The sequence below is a fragment of the Meles meles genome, chromosome 1, assembly GCF_922984935.1.
Source record: "Meles meles chromosome 1, mMelMel3.1 paternal haplotype, whole genome shotgun sequence".
NCBI classification, from domain to species: Eukaryota; Metazoa; Chordata; class Mammalia; order Carnivora; family Mustelidae; genus Meles; species Meles meles.
In genome coordinates, this window is record NC_060066.1 from 115,520,789 (window position 1) to 115,546,456 (window position 25,668).

At 43.2% G+C, this 25,668-nt stretch overlaps 1 pseudogene; it reads left to right on the top strand.

Annotated features, from left to right (window-relative positions):
- The window catches only part of LOC123951079, an 83,075-nt pseudogene extending 69,892 nt beyond the window's left edge, over positions 1 to 13,183 (top strand).
- The last annotated feature ends 12,485 nt before the right edge of the window (positions 13,184 to 25,668 follow it).

Sequence of the window (25,668 nt, forward strand, 5' to 3'; positions counted from 1 at the left end):
AGACCCTTTTCTGAAATGACAGGTTAGAGAGCCAGGCTCTCCTGTGTTAGAATGCATCGCATAATAATGAAAAATATTTTTCCCTTTTTTGTGGGGGGAAAGTCACATCTCTACTCATTGTGTTTCAGGGAGAAAATGTTGCTTTCCTAGATGTGGGTTTGGACCATTGCTATACTATAACTTGTACTTGTGGAGGTGGGAATGTGGGTTTGGGTCTCAGCAGTTGCTCAGGATAGACTCAGAAGGTGGTGGGAGGGCCACGCCAGCTCACCTTCACCCTAAGCTGGACATAGGTGCAGACTCGGGCTATGACACACTCACTTCTCAGGAATGGGTGAACCAGACTGGGGAGAAAGTGTTGGTGTAGAATGTTTAGCTTTGATGGATCCGTTGTGAGGCTCTAGGGCATTGTTCCCTGGGGCAAGGATGGATATATTCAGTTTAAAGAATAATTATAAAACAAACTTCTGTGTCATCAATCAGTCAGAATAGAACATTGATTTCCAGTTCAAGTACCCTGTATGCCTTCCAATCACAGCTTCTTTATTCCGTGGCTTGTCTTTATAGTTTTAACATCTATGTATCCCTAAAGACCATTTTTTAGCTTTGCCTGTTTTTGGACTTTAATTAAATGGAATCGTATTCTATGTATCTGTCTTCGATTGGCTTTTTACTCATGAATCATCTATATTAATATGTGTGGCTGCATTTCATTTCTTTGGAATGCTCATTAATATTTCAAATACTCCAATTCATTAGTCTAATCTACAGGTGATGGGCATTTGGGTTATTTATTTATTTTTTTGGCTACAAAGACAATAATGCTATGGACTTTCTTGTACAAGTTTTCTGTGGCACGTGGGCGAGAATTTCTCTAGGGCGGTAGTTCTCAGAATGTGGTCCCAGCACCAGATCTCCTGGAAACTTGTTAGAAACACAAAATCTGGACTCCATCTCCAGACCTCCTGAATCAGAAATGCTGGGAGAGGGATCTAGCAATCTGGGGGTTTTGTTTTTAAAATTTTATTTTTAAGTAATCTCTACACCCAACATGGGGCTTGTTACTACACTGAGATCAAGAATTGCATGCTCTGTGGACTGAGCCAGCAGGTGCCTCTAGCAATCTTTTAACAAGTCCTCCAGGTGTGCTAATGGCAGAGTATAGTCTAAGAACAGCGCCCTGGGGTATGTGTCTAGGAGTGAAATGGCTGGGCTCATTGCAAGTTTGCTAGATAAAGTCAGTCTGTTTTCCGAAGTGATTATGCTAATTTACATGTTAACAGCAATGTATGAGGGTCCCTGTTTTTCCATACCCTTGCCGACACTTAGTTTTGTCAATCTTTTTACTTAGCTTTTCTGGCGGGTATAAAGTGATACTTTCTAGTGGTTTTAATTTACATTTTGTTTTTCAGTAATGATATTGAGCATTGTTTAAGAGAGAGCCTCAAAAGGAGAAGGGTGGCATACTCAACACGCTCAATTTAGGATAATGTCCTGTGTGTGTACATGTGTGTGTGTATGTGTGTGCGCGCACTCACAAGGAGTAGTTTAATATAGATGTGGGCTGGCATAGAAGAATTCTGGATGTAATGCAGAAACTCAAAGCTAGGGGTAGTGAATCTGTCACTACTCTAAGGCCAAAAAGATAGAGTCCCATTGAGTAGGCTGCATTCAGAGGACCACTGATCTCTGAAAGACAGAGCTAGTTCAAGGCAACTACTCAGAGGGAGGGAGTAAGGGAGGGAACCTGAGGATAAATATCCTGACCTCACTTTCCTCCTTTTTCTGAACTCTGGTGGGACTCCCCACAGGGAGGAGATATTTGCTGAATCTGGAGGCTTAAACTGAAGATAATCTAGTCTAATAAAAACATCTCTTTTATTTGGCTTTAGCCATTTGCTTTATTTTTTGGGAGGGAGTGTATGAAATGCTTATTCAATACTTCTTTCTGTCACCTTTTTCTTGTTGATTCATAGGCATTTAAATATTCTGAATATATGCCCTTTGCCAATTATTTGTGTTGCCAATGTATTTTCTCACTGTGTGGCTTTTCTTGTTACTCAGTTAGTGATGTCTTTTGATAAACAAATTCTTAATTTTGGTGCAGTCTCATCAAAAAAATTTGTGGTTACTGCTTTTTGTGTCCTATTTTAAAAATCTTTACTCCCTCGGGAGCACTTGGTTAGCTCAGTTGATGGACCATGTGACTCTTGATCTTGGGGTCATGACTTTGAGCTCCATGTTAGATGTGGAGCCTATTTAATATATATATACACATATGTATATATATATATGTATATATATATACACACATTTTTATAAATATATATAAAAATATATATTATATGTTTAAATATACATATATATATTTACTCCTTTGAAGTCATAAAGATATTCTCCTTTACTTCTAGGAGATTTATTATTTACATTTCACATTTAGAGGCAGAACTGATTTGCCTGGCATTTCCAGCTTTGTCATGTCAAGTGGCCATGTATGTGTGAACCTTTTCCTGGACTCTGTTTTCTTTTCTTTTTTTTAAAGATTTTATTTATTTCTTTGACACAGAGAGAGATCACAAGTAGGCAGAGCAGGAGGCAGAGAGAGAGGGGGAAGCAGGCTCCCCGCTGAGCAGAGAGCCCTATCCCAAGACCCTGAGATCATGGCCTGAACTGAAGGCAGAGGCCCAACCCCTGAGCCAGCCAGGTGCCCCTGGGCTCTCTTTTCTATCATTGGTCTCATAGTCTGTACTTGTACCAATATCATGACATCTTAAGTATTGTAGTATTGTAATAAGAACAAATCTTCACAGTTTGTTCTTCAAGAGAGTTTATGTTACCCTTGGGTCTTTGCATTCTCATATACATTTTAGGATGAATTTGCCAAATTCCACCAAGAAATCTCCAACATACACTTGGAATTTTTACTGAAATTAAATTGAATTTATGTATCAGCTTGGGGGAAAGTATATATTTTTAGTGTCGAGTCTTCCTATCCATGAATATTATATACCCCACTCTGTTTATTTAGGCATTTAATTAAAAAAAGTTTTGTGGTTTTTGCATGCAAGTCTTACACATTACTTTTTTTTTTTTTTAAGATTTTATTTATTTATTTCCGTCTGTATGCAAGTATAGGAGGGGAGTGGAGGGGAGGGACAGGGGGAGAAGCAGACTCCTCACTGAGCAGGGAGCCAGATGTGGGACTCAAATCCCAAGACCCTGGGATCATGACCTGAGCCAAAGGCAGATGCTTAACTGAATGAGTCACCCAGTTGCCCACACATCACTTTTAGATTTATAACTAGAAATTTTCTATATTTTGATGTTAAGTGATATCTTTAAAATATTTCATGTTCTAATTCTATTGCTGAGATAAAGAAAAGCAAAAGATTTCTGAATATTGAACTTTTATTAGCAACTTTGCTAAACTTTCCTAAAAATTCTAATAATTTAACTTCTTTGGGATTCTCTATGCATACAATCATATCATCTGTGAATAATGATAGTTTTATTTATTTTTTCCAATCCTTTCAACTTTTCCCCCAATTCTCTATCTCATATACAAAGCTAAGAGGTTTTTTTTAAATTACAAATATATGTTGAATCTAATCAAATGAAGTATTCATATGACTTTAATTATTTTCTGTGTTAATTACATTTTTTTGAAAGCTAAACTAATTTGTGTTCCCAAATGAACCCAACTTGGTCATGACGTTGTATCCTTTTCATGTATATATATACATATATATATATACAGATACATATGTGATATATATACATATGTGTATACACACACACACACACACACACACACACACACACACACACACACAGATGGATGGAATCTCTCCACCAAACGCAGGGCTTGAGCTTCCGAACCCAAAGAGTAAGAGTTGCCTGCTCCTTTGATGGAGTCAGCCAGACACCCTTGGAATTTCTTTTTGAGAGGGAAAGTTGTTCATTATGGCTTTCATTTCTGTAACAGTTTGTGATTATTAGGAATTCTTTCCTTTTTTTCTGTTTTGTAAATTGTATTTTTTTGAGAATGTGTTCATTTCATCAAAATTTTCAAATTTATTAGTATAAAGTTGCTCCTGATATCTGTCTAATGTCTTTGTAATGTTTGCATTAAAAAGATAAGCCCCACTGAAAATTGGAGAAAAGGGGAACCTGAAGTCAAGGTATTTATGCCTGGTTCCCTGCCTGTGGTCATGTTACCTTTCTCATTCCTGACATTGGAGATATATATATATATAGATAAAGATATATAGATATGTATATAGACATAGATATAGATATATAGATATATATCAGTCTTGCCAATGATTTAACAATTTTATTAATCTTTTCAAATAACTGGCCTATAACCCAATTGATTATCTCAATCTTATATTTCAAACATTTCTGCTCTTTCTTCTTTCATTTGCTTTACTTTTTTTGGGTTCCATTTGCTGAACTTCTTTTGCTTTCTTGGGATGAGTGATAACTTTCTTCTTTTCTAATGTGTGCATTAAGAATTATAAATGTCTGGGGTGCCTTGATGGTGTCTTGAGGTGCCTGGGTGGCTTGGTCGGCTGAGCATCTGACTCTTGGTTTCGACTCAGGTCATGATCTCGGGGTCATGGGATCAAGCCCCACATCATCATATATATATATATATATATATACATACATACACACACACATATATATTTATAATATAGCATAATATAGAAATATATATATTTTAGCTATATTTTGTTATTGACTTTTAGCTAAATTTCATTGTGGCTAAAGAATGCATTCTGCAAGATTTTAGTTCATTGAAACTTGTTGTTGAGACTTGTCTTATGGCCAAACATATGGTCAATTTTTCTAAATATTTCATGTACAATTAGAAAGAATGTGTATCCTGCAGATGTTGGGTGCAGTGCTCTCTATATGTTAATTAGGTCAGTTTTGCTGATACTGTTTTTTTCATATATTCTAAACCCTTTCTATTTTTTTAATCTGCTTGTTCTGTCAATACTGAGATAGTGTATTAAAACCTCTAACATTGGGCAGTTTGTCTATTTCTTTTTTTATATTTGTCAGCTTTTACTTCACATTTTTGAGGCTATTTTATAGCTGCATGCAAACTTAAAATTCTGTGTCTTCCTGGTAGATTGCACATTTTACCACTGTAAAGAGTACATCTGTTTAGCTAGGAATGCTTTTTGCTGTAACATCTACTTTGTGTGATTTTAATATAGTAATATGGACTTTCTTTTGCTTAGTTTTCAGATAGCATATTTTTTGTCTCTTTCCTTCTAAAATTTCCATAGCCTAATGTTTAGGTAGTCTATCCAAACTATTTCATTAAACCTGACAGTCTTTGTTTTTCATTGGAACATATATTCAGCTTAATCTTCTAATATATTCTGATATATTTGCCATGTTTCCCTTACATTCCTTTTAAATGTATTACTAGATAGTCGATATGTTGGAGCATTATCTTAACTGTATAGCTTACCATGTAATTTACTCTGTGTCCCAGCATTCCCACTTTGGAATAATTTGATTTTTTATTTTTTATTTTTTATTTTTTTAGATTTTATTCATTTGACAGACAGATCACAAGTAGGCAGAGAGAGAGGAGGAAGCAGGCTTCCCGCCGAGCAGGGAGCCTGATGCAGGGCTCGATCCCAGGACCCTGGATCATGACCTGAGCTGAAGGCAGAGGCCTAAACCACCAAGCCACCCAGGCACCCCTTATTTTTTATTTAAAAAAAATTTTTTTTTATTCAAGATTTTATTTATTTATTTGACAGAGAAAGATCATAAGTAGGCAGAGAGGCAGGCAGAGAGAGAGGGGGAAGCAGGCTCCCGCTGAGCAGAGAGCCAGATGCAGGGCTCGATCTCAGGACCCCAAGACCATGACCTGAGCCGAAGGTAGAGGCTTAACCCCCTGAGCCACCCAGGCGCCCCGACATTCATAATTCTTAACACACACATTAGAAAAGAAGAAAGTTTATCACTCATCTCAAGAAAGCAGAGAAAGTTCAGCAAATGGAACCCAAAGAGAGTAAAACAAATGAAATAAGCACAGAGCCAGCCAGTCGCCCCTATACGTTTTCCTTTGAATACCTGTTGTGGTTTTTATTTGAAAAACCCCTCTTCTAAAGGCTGACTCCTTTGCCCTTCTTTATATGGAAACTTCTGCTTTTCTTGTCTAACTACACTTGTCTCTGAGTCTTCTCACACAACCCACATTTCTCTTGCTGGACAATGAGCAAGTAAGATGTGGGGGTGGCAACCATGGGACACAGGAAGGGCATAGATATATGTGCAACAACACACAGCTATCGTAATATATGGTGTTAAGTAAACAAAAAAGAAAATAGACAAATGGGCTTTTCCACGCTCTGATCTATTTCATCTTCACAGAAATGCAAGAGATAAGCTTCCTGAGGGCAGGGGTTTGTGGCTGGAACAGTGCCTGGAACATAGTAGTCCCTCAGTAAATATTTGCAAGTATTTGTTGAAGGAGTCCTTAGTTTACAATCGGGGGTAAGAGTTTCAAGCTCAGGAGTGGGGTGAGAAAGAATGGCGTCTCCTTGAGTGACACAGGCTGAAAGGGGAGTGGGGTGGCATCCAGTAAGGACCCCTGGGTTCTGTGAACCTCTGCACCTAGCATGGAGGTTGATGTTAGTTTGGTGGATGTTCTGTGATGCCCTTGGCCTCAGTTTCAGGCAGGAACCTTGTGAAGTGCTATCGTCTCTTTTTTGCTGTCATGGTGAGGAATTGAGGGACAGGACTGTACCCAGTTTGGAGGACTGGTTCAGGCTGGCCAGTGATGAAGGAAAGACACTGGGTTTGAAGCTGATGGCTAAGAAAGATCTTGGGACATCTTTGTGCAAAACGTGATTTTATTAAAGCACAGGGACAGGACCCATGGGCAGAAAGAGCTGCACTGGGGGGTCATGAGGAGTGGCCCATTCCAAGTTGGGAGGGGGTTAGGGATAATTTAAGTCTTAAGGAATTTTGGAAGCAAGGTTTTCAGGACCTTGAGGGGCCTAGCTATTATTGGGAAAAGGTCATTTATTACTGTCTAATAAAACCTTAGTCATGAGACCCTTCAGACCTATATCAGTGGGCCATATGCTTGGGGATGATTGCCAACATGTATCTTGGGGGGCAGAGATAAAGGAAGTTTCCAAAGGAATTTTTATTTGCTAAAGTAGGCTTATAGGATCCTGAGTGTGGGGGTTGGCGGTTGGGCTTGGATTGCCTTTTGCCCTTAGCTAAGTGTCAACATTGAAGCAGTTGAGTCCCTTAGAGGAATGTCATTCTGCCCGTTTCCAGGACTTGTCAATGGGCTGTAGGTAGTAAGGAAATTTAATAATTTTTCTTCTGCCTTTGTTTCCCACATCAGCCAAAGCAGCTGTGCCAACCAGGGAAGAATTCCTGGGGCGCAGGTTACCAGGAATATTTAGAAGGGGGTCGGGGGAAGCAAACAAGTTTCCTGGAGTAAGAAGGGGTTAGGATAGGTTCTACGACTTTTTCATTTTTTAAAAAAGATTTTATTTATTTATTTGAGATAGAGAGACTGCACAGAGGGAGAGGAAGAAATAGACTCCCCACCAAGTAGAGAGCCTGATGTGGGGCTCAATCCTAGGACCCCAAGATCATGACCCCAGTGGGAGGCAGACACCCAACCCACTGAGCCACCTAGGCGCCCCTCCACAACTTGTTTTTAAGTAGAAATGTGACCTTTCCATTTAGACACTTTTGGCAAAGCCACGTACATTTTCCTTACCCTGGCACACAGTGAGTCCACCCAGCACCATAAATGCCTGTCCGCTCCCCGACCAACCCCTCTTCTTTTGTGGTCTTTTTCCCACAAAGGCTGCTTTTGGAGTTCATTTGCATATCCTTTCCCCAGTTAGACAAAGCAAGGCATCAAGCAAGGCCCCTCTTACCTTCCTGGATGGTTGCCCCCAATCCCACTTCAGGTACCCACTCTGACCCTGACCTCTGCTTGTGCCCCAGCTCGGCATGCAAGGACCTGGCCGGACGAGCACCCTGGCGCAAGAGGGCCCGGGTGGGCGTGTGAACACTCACGGCTCAGGAACTGTGTCCCCTCACCAGCTGCGGTTCAGCACCACACGCCTGGGAACATCCTGAGAAGAGCAGCAGCGGGGGTGCGCCCTACTGAAAGGGCAGGCCCACGGCCAGGAAGTGGTGTCTGTCCTTCACCAGAAACAATCGAACGGCACTCAGACTAAGTTTATGGCCTGGCCTTGGCCAGGTTCCAGCCTTCCGAGGTCTCAGGCTGTAAATTATGCCAAAGCCCAGGCCGCTTCGAGGTGGGCGAGGAGAGGAGGACGGATCACACCGTCACCCTCAAATGAAGACGAACATTCTGGGGGCCTCGTCGAGAAAAGAAGTCCCACGGGGCTGTGTGATTTGTGGCTTCCTGTTTTGGAGTGATGGCAGGAATGGAGCAGGAGGAAGAGGGTCCTGATCCCTGGAACCTGCTGCGGGGGGCTGCCAGGTCTGTTTTTAGCCTCAGCTGGGGGTGGGGGATTCCTAGCGCCTTCTTCCCCTCCTACTCATGGCTGCTGCTCTGGGCAGCGCCGTTTGGCATGAGGGCTCCTATCAGCAGAGCACAAGGGGGTGGGGGGATACTGAACATGAACTTGAGCAGAGTGGGGAGACAGGACTGAGTGAAGCCTGGCCTGAATCTGCGGGGCTAATGAAGCCAGGAGGAGCCAGCAGAGCCTGGGTATTTGGGGTCGAGGACAATGGGAGTTTTGAACTTGAGGGGTGGAAGACACAGCCAGGGAAATCCTCTGTCATTTTGGAATAAAAACCAGGAGAGGGGAGAAGTGATTTTCAACAAGTGAGGGAACAATGAGGTAATTGTCGGCCAATCAGAGTGAAGGACGGCATTTGAAAGGCCCCCTGGGAGAACTGACAGTGCCACATTCTTGCCCCCTCCCCCCACCGCTCCCTGCTACAGCCCCGGAAACTCTGTGAGGGGAAGGGTGAGAGCAGGAGCAGGAAGGCCAGCTTGAGACCCATGGGCTGGGTGTTAATCCAGTAATCCTGAGTTCCCTTTGTGCGCCTTTCAGTGTGTGCGTGCGGGGGAGGGATGCCTCCATGGGGCAGGGGGACAGTCCTCCCGGCGAGGTAAGGCAGACTCTCTCCCTATAGGCCCTTTCTGCCCTGAATCCCATCCCACAGAGGCCAGGTTCTCAGCCTCATCCCCAGCCGGTGGCTTCCCCCTCCCTCACCCCGGCTTCCATTTCACCAAGCACTTAGTCCCTGGCAGGTGGGAATTCCACGCTCCTTCAGGGATCCCATCCTTCACATCCTTGACAGGTGGCCCTCCAGCCTCCCTTGGAGCACTTCCCAAAACGGAGTGCATAACTCACACTGTAGCCATTCTAATTTTAGCTTAAAGAAAAAAAGATTGTATTTATTTATTTGAGAGAGAGAGAGCATGAGCATGATTAGAGGTGGGGGAGGGAGAAGCAGGCTCCCTGCTGAGCAGAGAGCCCAACATGGGACTCCATCCCTCAACCCTGAGATCATGACCTGAGTGAGCCACAGCCAAGTGCTTAACTGACTGAGTCACCCAGGCTCCGCATAGCTTTTTTTTTTTTTAAATCTTTGTTCATTTGTTTAATAATTTAAGTAATCTCTACACCCAACCTCAGCTCAAACTCAAGACCCTGAGATCAAGAGTTGCATGCTCTTCCGACTGAGCCAGCCAGGTGCCCCTAATTTTGACTTATTTTTATCAAGTTTTTCTTTTCTTATATCAAGGGGGAAAAAATCTATCTCCCTCTAATTTCCACTGATTTTTCTATCTTAGGGTCTCGCAGAATAAATCTAACCACTTTCCAATATGGCAGTCCTGCCAACACCTTTAGGATTGCTTTCACTTCCTGGTAGATAGTATCTTTCCAGATGGTTCTAGCTCCCTCACCCCTATCTTTCAGGAACACTGTCCTCATCATTTGCTTTCCCAGTTGCTCTCCTCTGAATAGGCACCTGTTTTTCACATACTTATTTCTGGTGTTTATTCATTCAGATCCCCAATTTATTCCATAGGAGATTTGAAGTAACTTGCAGAACATAAATGATAGGACAACATTATAAAAGAGATGAAGGAAAGGTCAGCAAAGGGGAAATCAGTACAGGAAATGCAGACCCCAGGTCAACATAGGTATAACACAGACGTTATACCATATAGTTCTCTGGACTTGGCTAGATGCGGGCCCTATGTTTGTCTTTTGAGCTTACTGGCAACCAAGGCAAAAGGGAAACATGGGCACTTACCCCATTCATAGGAGCAAACAGGAAACACAGCTACTCCTGGATCTGGAAACAAAAGAAAAATTTCCAGGTCCTCCTAAAGAAGAACACACCTAACAATTCTCTTAAGATAAATTCAAGAACACACTTATTCCAGCTGTTTCTTAGAAAGTCACCTCTCAGTATAGACATAGGTTTTGACTCGGAAGCACACTTGCAAAGAAAGTGTGCACTCTGGCTTGTTAACGTGCCTGTCCAAATATGCCAAGAGAATATCTCAGAATCCATGTGACCCAAGAAAATCGCAATGAGCTATTTCTGCCTGTTTGGGGACACGGTATTACTATTAAAGCAGCCTACAGCTGCATTAGCTTCTTGGGCAGCGACATTGTTATTGACTCTTTGTTAACAGTCTGCTCGAGCCCATTTCTGCCGCTGTAACAGGAACTGAATTTCAGCCAAGTTGTCTTCATCTTTTACTTGTGCAATTGATTTTTTGAACTTAAGTGCAGGACTGTATTGTTTATCACTACAAAATACCATCTTGTGAGAGTCATTCCATTTTTTCTATCCTGTTGATCATCTTTGATTTGGATTACATCAACCCATTGATGAAACCCATACCATATTTCATCTAGTATAAGCCTCTTTTGATTGTAAAATGGACCACTAAGAAACATTTCCTACGAAGAAGGAAGAAACGCTGCTAATTAAATTATGACTTGCCATCCGTTGTGCACTGCTTCTGATTTTAGACATGTTCAAATGCGCATCTTAGAGTTCGTGAAATACGCTATTATTAAACTCCCATCCTGTCATTTGCAATTCGGTAATCTTACCCTCCATAGTACCATTTATTGGGGGTCACAAAAGGCAGCCCGCTGCTGGAAACGCTGAACCGGATAGGGCAAGGAGATAGATTCTAGTGAACTTCTACAGGGGCTCCCCTCCTGTTTGCTTGTTCATTTGTTTGCACACCCACTCACCAAATAAACATTAATGTACCAGTGAGAGCAAGAAAGATGCAGCTTACACAACTGAAGAAGACCCAGTCCCTTCAATCCCCGTCTGGAGCTAACATGTTAATCCGTCGCTGCACACTGTCTGGGCTTGGTTATTTGGGTCCATCAAAATCTCCTTAACCGAACTGTTGTCCACGTCAACACTTGAGGCTCACTCAGGAAGGGCAACTGGAGGAGGATGGGACAGAGCAGGAAGAAGAGAACCTGGCCTCCGGCTGCAGGGATAAGTCAGTAAGTAAGGAGGTCACCATGCCTGAAGCGTGAGATGAATGCAGGAAGAACGGGCACTGGACAAGAAATGTCATACTTATCAATCCTCAGGGTCAGGTAGATAGACAGGTAACATCCAGAGGTCAGAATGTGCAGGGGCAATAGGACAGGGGCCCAGGTCCAGATGGCGACGGTCGAATAGGGCCCCAGAGACACCTCCAGCCTGTGTTTTGCTTCTGGATGGGACCTGGACACCAGGAGGTATAATCAGCCTGATCTAAGAACCAGGTCCCAAGACTGCAGACTGGTCCTGTTCCCACCGCTGTCATGGAGTGGGGCCATGGGGAGGTGGTAGGTGGAGAGATTTTCTCCTAGGGGCAGTGAAAGCTTGGGTCTGGCTCAGTGTGGAACCAGGGAAGCTGGACCCTTGCTGCTGACATGGGACCAAGAAGGGAAATCAGGGGAGAAGGTGGAGAAGAACACAGGAGCAAGTGTCTGCTTCTGGGATGCAGTCTGAGGTCCCCTAACGCCTGGCCCAGGAGGTAGACAGAGTGCTGAGGCCCCTGACACGTGGGAACCTCAGTTGGGTAACGGCTCAGGGCTCAGCGCTGGTGGGTGACAGCATGGGCGCGCACCTATGAGGACCTGGCGAGGGCGGAGGCAGAGGGAAGAGACAGTTCTCTCTTCTTCCTTCGGAAGGCAGTCACTCTTTTATCCATCCCTTAAGATAACAGACGAACCTGGTTTCATGAAGTATGTATACCCTGCAAGGTGTAAGAGGGGAGCAGCTGACAGAAGGCACTTAAGGACCATCTCTGGTTTAAGAATCTCAGTGTCTAGGGCTGAGGCCGAGACCATGTACCAAATCAAGTATGAGGAGCTGCAGACATTGGCTGGGAAGCATGGAGATGACCTCCGTCGCACGAAGATGGAGATTTCTGAGATGAACGGGAGCATCAGCCGACTCCAGGCTCAGATTGAGGCCCTCAAAAACCAGAGGGCTTCCTTGGAGGCTGCCATTGCCGATGCTGAGCAGCATGGGGAGCTGGCCATTAAGGATGCCAATAGCAAGCTGGCCGAGCTGGAGGCCGCCCTGCAGAGAGCCAAGCCCAGCAGCTGCGCGAGTACCAGGAGATGGCCCTGGACATTGAGATCGCCACTTACCACAAGCTGCTGGAGGGCGAGGAGAGCCCGCTGGAGTCTGGGATACAGAACGTGAGTATCCATACTAAGACCACCAGCGGTGGCCTGAGCTCGACCTATGGGGGCCTCCCAAGCCCTGGCCTCAACTATGGCCTGAGCTCCTTCCAGTCCAGCTTTGGCCCCTCTGCGTCCTTCAGCCGAGGCAGCTCCTCCAAGACTGTGGTGGTGAAGAAGATTGAGACCCGTGACGGGAAGCTGGTGTCCAAGTCGTCTGATGTCCTGCCCAAATGAACAACCACGGTGGTCCCGCCTAGCCTCCCCGCTCTCGTGGCTGCCATAGAGCCTTTGGGGGAAGGAGCTGTGCAGGGGAGCATCGGGAACAGGAGACCCACCTAAGACTCACTCAGCCCCAGTCCTCAGCCTGCCCCTGGGGGGAGTCTGCTGCCCTAGGTACCCCCTCTTGTCCATGCCTCCAACTAAAAGCCAACTCGAGTGTCTTGTCCCAAATAAAGCCTCAGCCGGCTCTGCCCATCCTAAAAAAAAAAAGAATCTCAGTGTCTAATGAGGAAGGCAAGACAAGAACTCAAACACTTCAGTCTTCAGGATATAGTCTTCTGTGGCTGTAACCAAAACACGGCCCAGGAATCTCTGTGAAGGGCCCCAGCACTGCACGGACACCAGCGGGTTCCCGCAAAGTCCTCATGGCCACCGCCTTCTGCCAGACCCACCAACTGCTCTCATCTGTTTTGGGGCCTCCCCATGCCTTATCTCGAGGCTTCGAGATCCTAGCACGACTGCGTGTGGACAGGACAAGAAGAGAGGCTGTCTCCTAATTAGGTTGGAACCTTTTCAGGAACATGGATGGGGTTGAGGGAGTTTCTTTCGTGTTCAGCAGAAGACAGGTGCTCAAAAGCAGTTTATAGAATACGTTAAGTAGGCTACAATGAAATGATTAAGGAAACAGTCCACTCTTTTGTCTTTCATTCATCTTAAATCCTATATGGTATCTTCTGTGTTTTTATATGTGTGCAGCACCCCTCTTAATAGTAAAAGTTGGGCTCAGTGTTACTTTTATGACATCACCTTAAATATCCAACACTTATTTAGGTTCTTTCCTACTTCCTATTGTTTTTAAAAGTGAAAGAGAGAGAGAGTCACTGAAATATTCAGTGTAGCGAGTGCTTATTATGTACCAGACCTCAGGTGGCAGGAGCCATGGGGGTACAAAGATGTGACAAACATTGCCACCGTCTGCAGTGACTTACAATTAGACTTCTTTCCGTGTTTACAATTGGTAAGTCATCCTTACTGGGACAAAAATGCTGTGCCTTCTTTCTTAAGAGTTAAGGAATAAGTTCCTAATGGTGGTTTAGAGTAAGAATTATAAATCGAATGCAGAACATTAGCTGACTCTCAGGTCAGAGTGAAATAGAAATAGAGCCCATTCTGGCCCAAGGCGGCTTAATCTGGAACGCAGCAAGGTGCCCCATCCTCTGGTTCTGTGTTTTTGCTTTTAAGAAAAAAAAAGATACAAGATCTAATTAAGTCAAGAATTTAGATACAAACTTCAAAACAGTATGAATTCCTGGGAGTGCATGAAGTTATTATTACGTATTACGTATTATTACTATTACTGCAGAAGGCTTCGACTTGACAGAGCTTTTTCTCTCCCGGGCCAAACTTAGATTGAAACGTGGAGACAGGTAATGGAGATGTGGCTCTGTGTACTTTTCCGGGAGGGCAGACACACTCCCCAGACCTGGAGATTGTTCACAGGCTCCTTGAGACATGTGACTCAGTGAGTGGATGATGGTGACATTAGTGACAAGAGTGCATATAGCACCTGCTGGGGCCGGGGCCTGCAGCCGACCCTGGGAATGCAAGTATAAGGACTGTGGTCAATGTCTGATGGCCGGGGTTCCGTTAAGTACTCCACACGCACTGTCATCAAACCTCACAACGACACTGTGGGAGAGGTGTTATTACCAACCCCTGTGACGATGAGTTAAGTAACCGTACAGGCTTGAGCTAGTACGTGCAGGCCAGAGCCTCCAGCCTCCAACAGGGATGCTCAAGTCCTCAATTCACACAGAGCCAATGCTCAGTACAAGTTATATAGAAAACCACTAAGCGCACACATGTCATCGAAGAGCTCACTCACTCGGACTTCCCGCAGTTTCACTGTGGAGCAATCCTCATTGACCTGAATACAGAAGGCTTCGTCCTATCTTGATGAGTCTACGTCTACCTTGGAGGGTTGGCCAGTTCCTGCACCAGAAGGAGTGGAAACAAGAGTCCTGGGTCAGGTAAAAAGCTCTGTCTCTGCAGGCTTGCAGGGGTTTGTCCTGTTATGCTGCAACCACCACCAGGGGCTGAATGGTGACATGCGAGGCACAGGAAACCAGGAGGAGGAGTCCCAAGGAAGGAAGGCAGAGGAACAGCCAGAGTGCAGCCCATCTGGTGTGGGGGCAAATGCAAGTTCCTGTTCTCCCAGCAGGGGGCAGCAAGTGCCGAGGACAGGCAATTGAATATCTGGTGGGCGGGGGACACCTGGATGGCTCAGGGGGGCGTTAAGCATCTGCCTCTCGGTTTCGGTTTCGGCTCAGGTCATAATCTCCGGGTCATGGGATGGAGCCCCCCATGAGGCTCCACCCTAAGAGGGAGTTGGCTTGAGATTCTCTCCCTCTGCCCCTCCTCCCACTTGTTCGCATGCTCACTCGCTCTCTCTAATAGATAAATAAATCTTTAAAATTTTAAATAAAAAATAAGTAACTCTGGATTCACTCAGTGATACTTGGGAAAAGTAACCCTGTAACATAGTGAATTTCTTTTTTTTTCTTTTTAAGATTTTTAATATTTATTTATTTAACAGACCAAGCACAGCGGCAGGCCAAAAGAGAGGGAGATCATGCCCTGAGCTGAACCTTTACCGACTGGGCCACCCAGGTGCCCCCATAGTGAATTTCTTATCAATTTGAGATACAGCAATTCAGAGTGATACTTTGGGTATTAAAGTTAATGGGACTTTATTTTGCAGTCGGAAGCTGGTGGGGCCAGAGTACTTGAGTCATAAAGAACATTGAATGTTAATAAATTTTAATAAAGGAGTTAAAGAGATAAATCACAGCAGAATGACTGCAAATTGCAAAATAAGCTTACTGAACCATTTAACATTGTCAGTACAAAGTGATGTAAGCAAGATAACATTTTTTTTTTTTTAAGATTTTATTTATTTATTTGACAGAGAGAGTGAGATCACAAGTAGGCAGAGAGGCAGGCAGAGAGAGGGGGGGAAGCAGGCTTCCTGCCAAGCAGAGAGTCCGATGTGGGGCTCGATCCCAGGACCCTGAGATCATGACCTGAGCCAAAGGCAGAGGCTTAACCCACTGAGCCACCCAGGCGCCCCAGCAAGATAACATTTTTAAACCTGTCAAACTATCAAAAAATTTTTGAACTGTAACTACTGATGGGTTTTTTTAAAGATTTTATTTTTAAGTAATCTCAGCACCCAACGGGGGGCTTGAACGCACAACCCCAAGATGAAGAGTTGCTCCCTCCACCAGCTGAGGCCAGCCAGGTGTCCCTAAACTTCTGATAGTCTAAAAGAATTTGTATGTGTTGGGCTGCTAATCCTAAAATAGTCCCAAGTATCAATCCCATTTTATGAATGAAAAAACTGACTCTCTGAGAGATTGAGTGATATAAAGACATCAATTTGAATATATATATACATACTCTCTATGCCACTAAAATGACAAATAATTCTATGTTCTAGCAGCCATCCTGTGCCTTGCAGAATGTCGAACAACATCTCTGCTCTCTACCCCCTCAAAGCCAGTGGCAATCCTCCTTTCCAAGTTGTGACTATTAAAAATGTCTGCAGACTGGGTGATGGGTATTAAGGAGGACACCTGTGGTGAGGAGCACTGGGTGTTATAGGCAACTAATGAATCATTGAACGTGACATCAAAAACTAATGATGTACTTAAAAAAAAAGGGGGGGGGAACCCCTAATGATGTACTATACATTGGCTAACTGAACATTAAAAAAAAAAACCAACAAAAAAAATGCAGATATTGCCAAACATCCCTCTAGGGACAAATGAGCCCCCTGGTTGAGAACCACTGGGATGAGGGCTATCTGAGGCTGAGAAATCACAACGAAATTCTTGAAGAGCAGCGTTTGATGGAGCAGGCGGGAGGAAGCCAAAGCCGAGTGTGCCCACAGGGCCACCGTAGGATGCGGAACAGGTGACTACGGGCTGTCCCTGCCCCAGCGGGCTCCGAAACTCCAGGCGCTTTTTACAAAGGAAAGAAAAGCCTTGGAGAATTAAAAACCAGAGGACTCATTAAAAGTCTGTCTAGAAAACAGTTTCATTCCTGACACACCTTGAAGCAGGAATATGAAGAACTTTGGTGGGAAGATCTCCAGGAAAATAAGGGAGACTCAACAGAATCCCTGATGGAACGGTACATTTAGGAAAATGAGAATGACGCCAAAGGAAGACAATGCAAGAAGAAAAGGACAATGAGAAATACTGGCCTAGGCACCCGGGGCGGGAAACTAAGTGTGTTATTAACATACAATGTGGGTCTCTTGGATAGTATTTATAGTAATAATTTAGTATTATAATTGTAACAACTATTAATATATTAATGACAATCACAGTGAGATAATAGTATCATTATATTATTTAATAATTAATTATTAACCTATAATTGGTTAAGCAGAGTAGTGATATGTTTATCAGGGGGAGGCAGGGATGAAACACGGGGGAGGCATGCAGGAGTGTTAAATGAACAATTGACTAGATAATGTCTACAACTTTGAAGCAATGGAACAAACTTATTACTAGAGGTTAGCATCTAAAATAATAGCTATAAAAGTTAAGAGTGGATTGGTCCTGGGCTGGGGACAGGAAGGCAGAGCACAGTGGGTCAGGGGACTAGTGTTTTTTAAATTATGTCTCTTGATAGAAATTTATTTTTTAAACCTTGTGCATATATCATTTTGATTAAGGAAGTATTTGGAATCTCCAGACCTGATGAAACAGTAGTGAGGGGAACATTCTTCATCCTTGCTTGTAGGAGTATGTAATGAGACAAGTGTTCTGGAAAATAGTGTGATAACTATCAAAAGCCTTAAAATATTCATCATCTCTAGGAATACATCCTTAGGAAGAAGCTGGGAATGTGGGCCAAAATTAATATACAAAGCTTCATATTGTGTTATTTGAAACAGTAAAAAAGTCAGAAACAACATAAATATCCAGCAACTGGGGAGTGGCTAAGTGAATGTGTAGATACAAAATTGATGTTCTACTACCTTTGAAAGTGTTTATGAAGAACTTTAATCACATGGAGACATGCTTACAAATGTTAAGTGGAAAAAAACCAAGGTACGCAACTAGCTAAAAGGCCTTATTTCAAGCATGTAAAATGCACAGAAGACTAGGTGGGAATACACAAACACATTAACACTGCCTGTCTCTGGATAAATTTTATTTTCTTCTCAATTTTCATCAAAATTTCATCAAAAAAATAAAAAATTTCTCAGTTTTCTAATTTGCCTTCAATTAGCATATATTGCTTTCACAGTCAGAAAGAACATTAATGTTACCTCTTTTTTTTTAGGATTTTATTTATTGATTTGATAGAGAAAGAACATAAGCAGGGTGAGTGGCAGACAGAGGCAGAGGGAAAAGTATACTCCTGGCTGAGCAGGGAGCCCAATGTGGGGCTCAATCCCAGGACCCTGAGATCATGACCTGAGCTGAAGGCAGACCCTTAACCAACTGAGCCACCCGGGTACCCCTAGTGTTATCATTTTAAAAGAAAAGGAGATACAAAATATCTTGAGTAGGAAACGTCTTACTAAAGAGCAAAACCCACCACTGTACAGCTAAGGCCTGGAGGATGGAGGGAGGAGGTGGCTCGTTACCTGCTTCCGGCTTTCCTGGAACTACTGAAGGCTGACTTCCCACTTTACAGTCAGCTCGAGATTCGGGATGGAACAAAAGAGTAATGTAGAGTTTCACTTTGCATAATTGATTTCGCTCATCAAGACCTTGGAACACACATTCATTTTTATCCACAGTCTAATGGAGGCAGTTGTTGCCATTTATTGTCACTGTCAATGTGTCTGAGTCTATGAAGGGTTTTAGACCGTTTTCCTTCCACTGCCGGTCGCAAACAACAGATGAGCGATGGTCCTTCCACTGATGGCTGTGTGCACCAACCAGTGAGGCTCGCCCAGGTAGGGCGAAAAAGCAAGCAAACAAACAAGATATTCCTTATTTGAGAGTCATTTTTTAATGGTCTTTTTCCTGACAAAATGTAGCTTTTCATCAAAATGCTAAATCAAAATATTCTGTCTTGCATTAATAATCCAGAACAGAACAGTGCTTCTCAAACTTTAGACTCATTGATTATCTGAGAAACGCGTTAAAAATGCAGATTAGTTGGCTCAACCTCCAAAGAGTCTGATGCATACAATCTAGGGTGGATTTAAGAATATGCATTTTCAACAAATATGTAATTTGATCTTGATACCTGTGTTTCTGAAACCAATCTTTGATAGTTACAGAGTAAGCTTGGAAGTATGCACTTGTGGGTGTAATTTAAATACCTCCCAAACTAAAAACAATTTGTTATCAATCACTACTTAGTCCAGCTAGTTTTTTTTAAATTCATAAATAAATATTTATATTTTCAATAAAAGCCTGGTGTTTCAAATATGGGGAATTGAAAGGCATAGTTACCTATATCTCCCCTTACATTACAATAAAATGACAGTGAATAGATTTTTGTAAAAGCTAGAAATCTACAGGAACAGAGAAAAATGAGAGAAAATATGACACTGGCAGAGAACTGTGGACAGGATCTTGGGAGTCACAGAGTGGACAGACAAGCAGTAAATGGTGTGGCATTGCTGAGGAAGCAGAAATCTCCTTGTACAGTAGGAGAAGTGATAATGAGAAGCCGGTTTGCTCAAGTGAGCCTCAGAGGCTTGGAGACCAGAGGTACTAGGAACCTCTGAGCTTAGAGATGAGGAATGTAGCTGAAAAGAGCATTGATTCACAGTCTGTATAAGAAGGAATCAGTTCACAAGTCCCCTTCCGCACCCCACTGCGGGGAACAGAAGATTCATGCTCTAGAAATTGACAAAGAGGCGCTAAACTCAGACACTGACACCAGGCCGGAGTCGGGCAGGTGTGCCCGTGGCCCATTTATTATCTCTCTTCCAAATCCACCCTTCCTTGCCCTGATTTGTAATACTGGACTTGAACCCTGTGAGCACTGTTTTTTGCTGATGGGATCAATATTAGACTTTGTCAGTAGAAGTTTCTAGAGTGATACCACGAGGTGACAGTAGAAAGAAGGTGCTTGCTTTCCTTCTGGTTCTGTTTCTGCTGCCATTTTATTCAGTGGGGGAGCCAGCGGATTGGTGAGGGAGGCCTGATGGTGCTCACCCCAATGTCCCTGGTGACCAGCTCCAGCTACACTCAGCTCCTGCTCCATCCGCCCAGCAGCCACTTCCTTCCATAGCAGCTGTAGCCGGGGCCTCAAGTAATTGTCTCCTCACCTGATGGCCATTTCCACAGCAGCTCAGCCCATCCACACTTCCACACATCATTGCTGGTGGGTGTCCTCTGGTAGTCTCTTTGGTAGCGCTGGGCTGGTGTTCCCATAGTAGCTATGCCCTCTTTGAGAGGGTCTAATCGCAGCCTTTTGTGTTTGGTGGGGATGGGGCTGTGGTGTCCCTCTCCTAGTTCCTAGTCTCATTTCCCTTAATCTAAATAACCTGAAGGTAATAACTGCTTCCCCCCCCCCCCCGCCTCCCCCCACCCTGCTACCACTTCTGGAGCTTTTAGAGATTCCCCTCCCTTTTCTTTGTAGCTAATCACTTTTTACAAGTAAAAGTTTCTTTTTTTGAAGATTTTATTTATTTACTTGACAGACAGAGATCACAGGTAGGCAGAGAGGCAGGCAGAGGGGTGGGGGGAGACAGGCTCCCCGCTGAGCAGAGAGCCCGATGTGGGGCTCCATCCCAGGACCCTGAGATCATGACCCGAGCCAAATGCAGAGGCTTAACCTATTGAGCCACCCAGGTGCACAAGTTAACATCTCTTTATTTTGATTTTTCTCTGCTTGAATTAGTAATGTAGCTTCTGTCTTTTGACATACTGCAAGGGTTTGAAAAGGAGTAAGTGAAAATACTTATATTTGAAGGTGAGATTTCCCAGTTTCCTTCCTTCCTTGATGCCCCAAACACTAGCATCCAGGATTACATCCTTTAGGCAGGAGGATTCTGCATTCAAGAAAATGACTGACTCGGTGGCTCAGTCGGTTAAGCAGCAGCCTTTGGCACAGGTAATGATCTCAGGGTCCTGGGGTCAAGTCCCAACATTGGGCTCCCTGAGCAGGGAGCCTGCCTGCCGTTCTCTGACAAAGAGAGAGAAAGAAGGAAGGGAGGGAGGAAAGGAGGGAGAAAGGAAGAAAGAGACTGATTCAGGAGGAAAGACTTAAGACACTGAGGCCCTAAGGTTCTACAACTAATGACCAGGCTTCCCCTGAGAGCCCTGTGGTGAAGCTCATTGGTCAACAGGCTCCAGCTATGCCTGTAACCAGCTTTTTGTTCCTTTCTCATAAATACAAATAGATACCTGGAATCACCAGGCACCTGAAGAAAACCTGTCCCTAAAAGACAGGTTTAGTAACACAATTTTACAAAGGGACAGAAAGAAACAAATTGGAAGAAAAAAGAACATCCTGCCCTTATCACCTGAGGCCTGAGACATTGCATCCAGAAAGGGAAAAAAACAATCAAATGAATAATCAGAAAATGGAAAATCAAAATTACGATAATGATCTTAAAAGCTCAACAGTAGATGGAAGACAAAGTGGAAGAAATCTCATTGAAATTAACCAAAAAGGCAAAGATACAGAAAAACACAAAAGTTAGAGCATCAATTCAAGAAATAAAACTATTTTAGAAGGCATTCTGGAGAAAGATAACAAAGTTGAATAAGAAATTTTTTAAAAAGGTACTATAAGAAAATCTCTTGGGCCATGAGTTTCCCTACTGAAATCTCTTGGGCCATGAGTTCCTGGAAAAGTGATGCAGAGACAAGGCATTGTGAAATTTTAGACAACTGGGAAAAAAATAAGATCCTAGAGTCTGAAAACCAGTTGGACTTCTAGCAATCCTAGTCAGCGACCCAAGAAACTAGAATACAGGGGAAGAAGAATGCCTTCTCAATTCTGAGAAGTGATGACCAACTTGGAAGTCTCTACCCAACCAAACTATCAATTAAGTGTGAGGGTAGAATAAACACATTTCCAGACAGGCACATCCCAGACATTTCACTCCCTTGTGCCACTTTGAAGAGGCTCCTAGAGAATGTGCTTCATCAAACCGGGAAACAGGAAAACATGAGAAGGTGAAACAGGGCATCCAACGTATGAGACAAGCAAACAGAATTCCCAGACACATCCACAGCAGGAGGGAACAGAGAACCCTAAAAGGGATCTATCAAAAATAAGAGAAATGAAAAGGACAAATTACCTTATGTATTTGCCTTGCTTGAAAGTTTTGACAGAGAGTTAGAGGAAGAGTAGTGATAGCACAGTAAAAGTACATGGTCCTTATTTCCAGGACGTTTTTGAAAAAGTTATAGAAGAAAGGAGATGAATCATAGTACAGTCATAATAGTATAAACACTGAATATTGATTTTTTAAATAGAAAATCATCAGTCCTGCCCCCCCCAACGAAAAAACATACTACCAGGATGGAAGAAGAGAAATTTGTGTGGGTGTGTTGGAGGGGAGGTGGTCATAAGATAGTTAAATCCTCATTTTCCATAGGAGGAGGGCAATAGATAGTAACTAAACTTGAAAAATCGAGAAATCTTAAGTATAAGCATATATGCATCAATGCAGATATAAATGTTAGGAGAAATGTCTGAAGGAGTTGGAAATGGCTCCCTATAGGGAGGAAAACAGGTATAGGCAAGAGGTAAGACACTGCCCTTCCTTATTGTAAACCTTCTAGCACTTGCTGTGGTTTAAGTCTTCATGCAAGTATTCTGTGAATCAGTAATTAACTATGAAGCGCAGAATTTTAGTGACTTGAAACCTATCACTATTATTTTTGTGGCATGAAGTTGGGGGGGTCCCCGTTGATTTGCTGAGAGGGACTCACAGGACTGAGCATGCATACGGTTGTACTCACAGTGATGCTTGTTACAGCTAAGGGAGCAAAGTAAAGTCAGCAAAGAGAAAAGGACCAGGGCCAAGACCAGAGCACAGGCTCCCAAGAGTTCTCTCCCAGTGAAGCCACACAAAACGTGTTTGTTCTTTCAGCGATGCCTTAAGACAGCACATGCAAAATACCGTCTACCCGGGGAGCGCATGAGACAATCCACGCTCAAGGTTTTTACTGGGGGCCAGTCACGTAGACACCCTCAGCCTAGCACAGAAGAGATGAAATTCCAGACTTCCGGAAGACAACTATGTGTCCCACACAAGCCCCACTGTTTACACAGTTTGGGGACAGCGAGCCACGGTTATCATTTAGGGAAAATTTTGTATCAGTCTAGGGAAGGGTTTAGCATGTAATTCCCAGATGTCGGTCGACGGCCAACTGCGCAGAGCAGGTATTTCCAAGGATCACCCTCTTCAGCTGCTATGTTAACTCCTCTGCTTGGGCATGACAAGTAATTTCAGATTTTCTTCTGACACATCAGAAAAGTGCTGAGTGGACTGGTAAGACTCCCGCCTGCCGTCAGTCATCAGATCCTTGTTCAAATCTCACACAGGGCCTCAAAATGTCATGAGATGTCAAGAGAGGAACCGAGACTATTTGAGGCTTACTTTTTCCATAGCGTTAATGGAAAGTTTGAAGGATATTACACATAAAAACAGGTGCCCAAGAAATGTTGATTGTGTACAGTTTTGTGATTTGGCCTGAGTTTTCTCCCTTTTATGCTTCAGCCTTCTCATTCAGCCTCGTCTTCAGTGTCTATTGTTTTTTGCTTTTTGTTGTTTTTTTTTTAAAGATTTTATTTATTTATTTGACAGAGAGAGAGACAGCGAGAGAGGGAACACAAGCAGGGGGAGTGGGAGAGGGAGAAGCAGGCTTCCTGCTGAACAGAGAGCTTGATGTGGGGCCTGATCCCAGGACCCTGAGATCATGACATGAGCCGAAGGCAGATGCTTAAGGACTGAGCCACCCAGGAGCCCCTAGTCCACAGTGTTTTTGCATTAAATAGGTGTGTTCTGCCCCAAGGAATTTTTCAGCATTTCCTTCACATAGTTTGTCTTCACTACATAGAAATTCCTGCTACTCTTTTTGTGTGCTTACCAGCGAGAGGCCAAGAAGCCGTGCAACTTCCCCGGCACTGGGTGAAACCCTTTGATGGGTCCCTTACTGAGAGAAACCACATCAGTGTAACCAGCTTTGAGTGGGTTCTGCAGTGGAGACTCCCAGCAGCTTTCTTCCGTGTGTCTCTGGTTTGCTTTCATTTATAGTGATGCCCTCCAGGACTGAAGGACAAAGGAAGATGCCCCAGGTTTCACCACTCTTCACTGTGCCTCCCATGCAGCCCTCAAGGAACGTGTCTGTACAAAAGTCAGGGAGTCCGTGGATCAGTTATGACTGTTCCATCTCCATTCGTTCCTGTCTCCTCCCTCTTCTGACCATCTGTTCAGATGTAACACCACCCACATCTTTGGTCCACTGTCCGTCTAGCCTTAGAAGGCGATTTTCTGTATCATAGGACTGTTCTGAAGATTACATGACACAAGGAATATGAAAGTGTCTTAGCAAGTGTAAAATGTCGTCTGAGTCACGAATGTCATTTTATTACACAGTGTCAGTGTTTGGCAGATCTATTTGTTAAATGACCATGATTGACCCATAAAGTGCTCCCCAAAGGGCACAGTTAGGGTCCTAGAATCTCAAAGACCATATGACTGAAGTATATTCCCTTGTTTAAAAATACTTTTATTAGCAGTAAATCCTTTTTATCTAATTTAAATTCTTGGTCTGAATCCCTAATATTGCACTGGGTTTAGTTTTTACTTCAAACTCATACCAATTATGTAGTATCAAATCAATCAGTCAAAAATGAGGCTGTTTTGGTGAACACAATAACTTTAAGACTGAGATTATGGATAATGGCTTGAATCTCATATTAGCCAGCTGACCCCTGTGTTTTGTTTTGAAGGCACAACATTGAGAAAATCCTTATTACACAGAATAGAAATCACAAAACGTAAATTAAAAAAAAAAAATAGCTTGCCTGAGATCTAACAGTGCTCTTTAATTAACTGTTCCAGAAGCCTGAAAAGGGAATAGAGTGTCTTATGACTGTCTCAAAATTGAATCATTAACAGTATCTAATAACTGCTGTCATCTTTAATTGGTTATTATTCTATGTGGAGAGTATGAATGAGTGGACTCCTCAGATAATAGAAGTCTCCACTGTTTGGAAGAAAATACATTTTAATCATATGGTCACTTCCGATATTAGGGTATTTTAACCTATGACCTTTTCCAAAGTTTTATATAACTTAGTTCTTGTTTCTGAAAGGTGTGCATGAAACAGCAAAGCTAATTTATTTTTCATAGTGACTCCACGCATGCGGTTTATCTCTCACATTTTTTGTGGCTAGAAGCCCAGCGATGTTATTACTGTACAGTGCCACAATGACTTTATTGAATTTACTAAAAATACTAGTGAGATAGGCAAGTTTGTACAATCATGTTATATTGGGGGGCTATTTAGCTAAACGATGTATAAAGCTCAAGGATCTCATTATAAGCTACCCCCCAAGTGGTTTCTTGGCTCAGTCAAATTACTTGGACAAACATCCTGTCTCAAGCTTCATTATGAAAACCTAAAATTTTGTACTTCCAGCCCACAGCATTAGAAAAAATGATGGAAAAATCCAGAGTGTAAGGAATATACCTCAATCAGGTCAGACCATTTGTGTGAAAGAAGA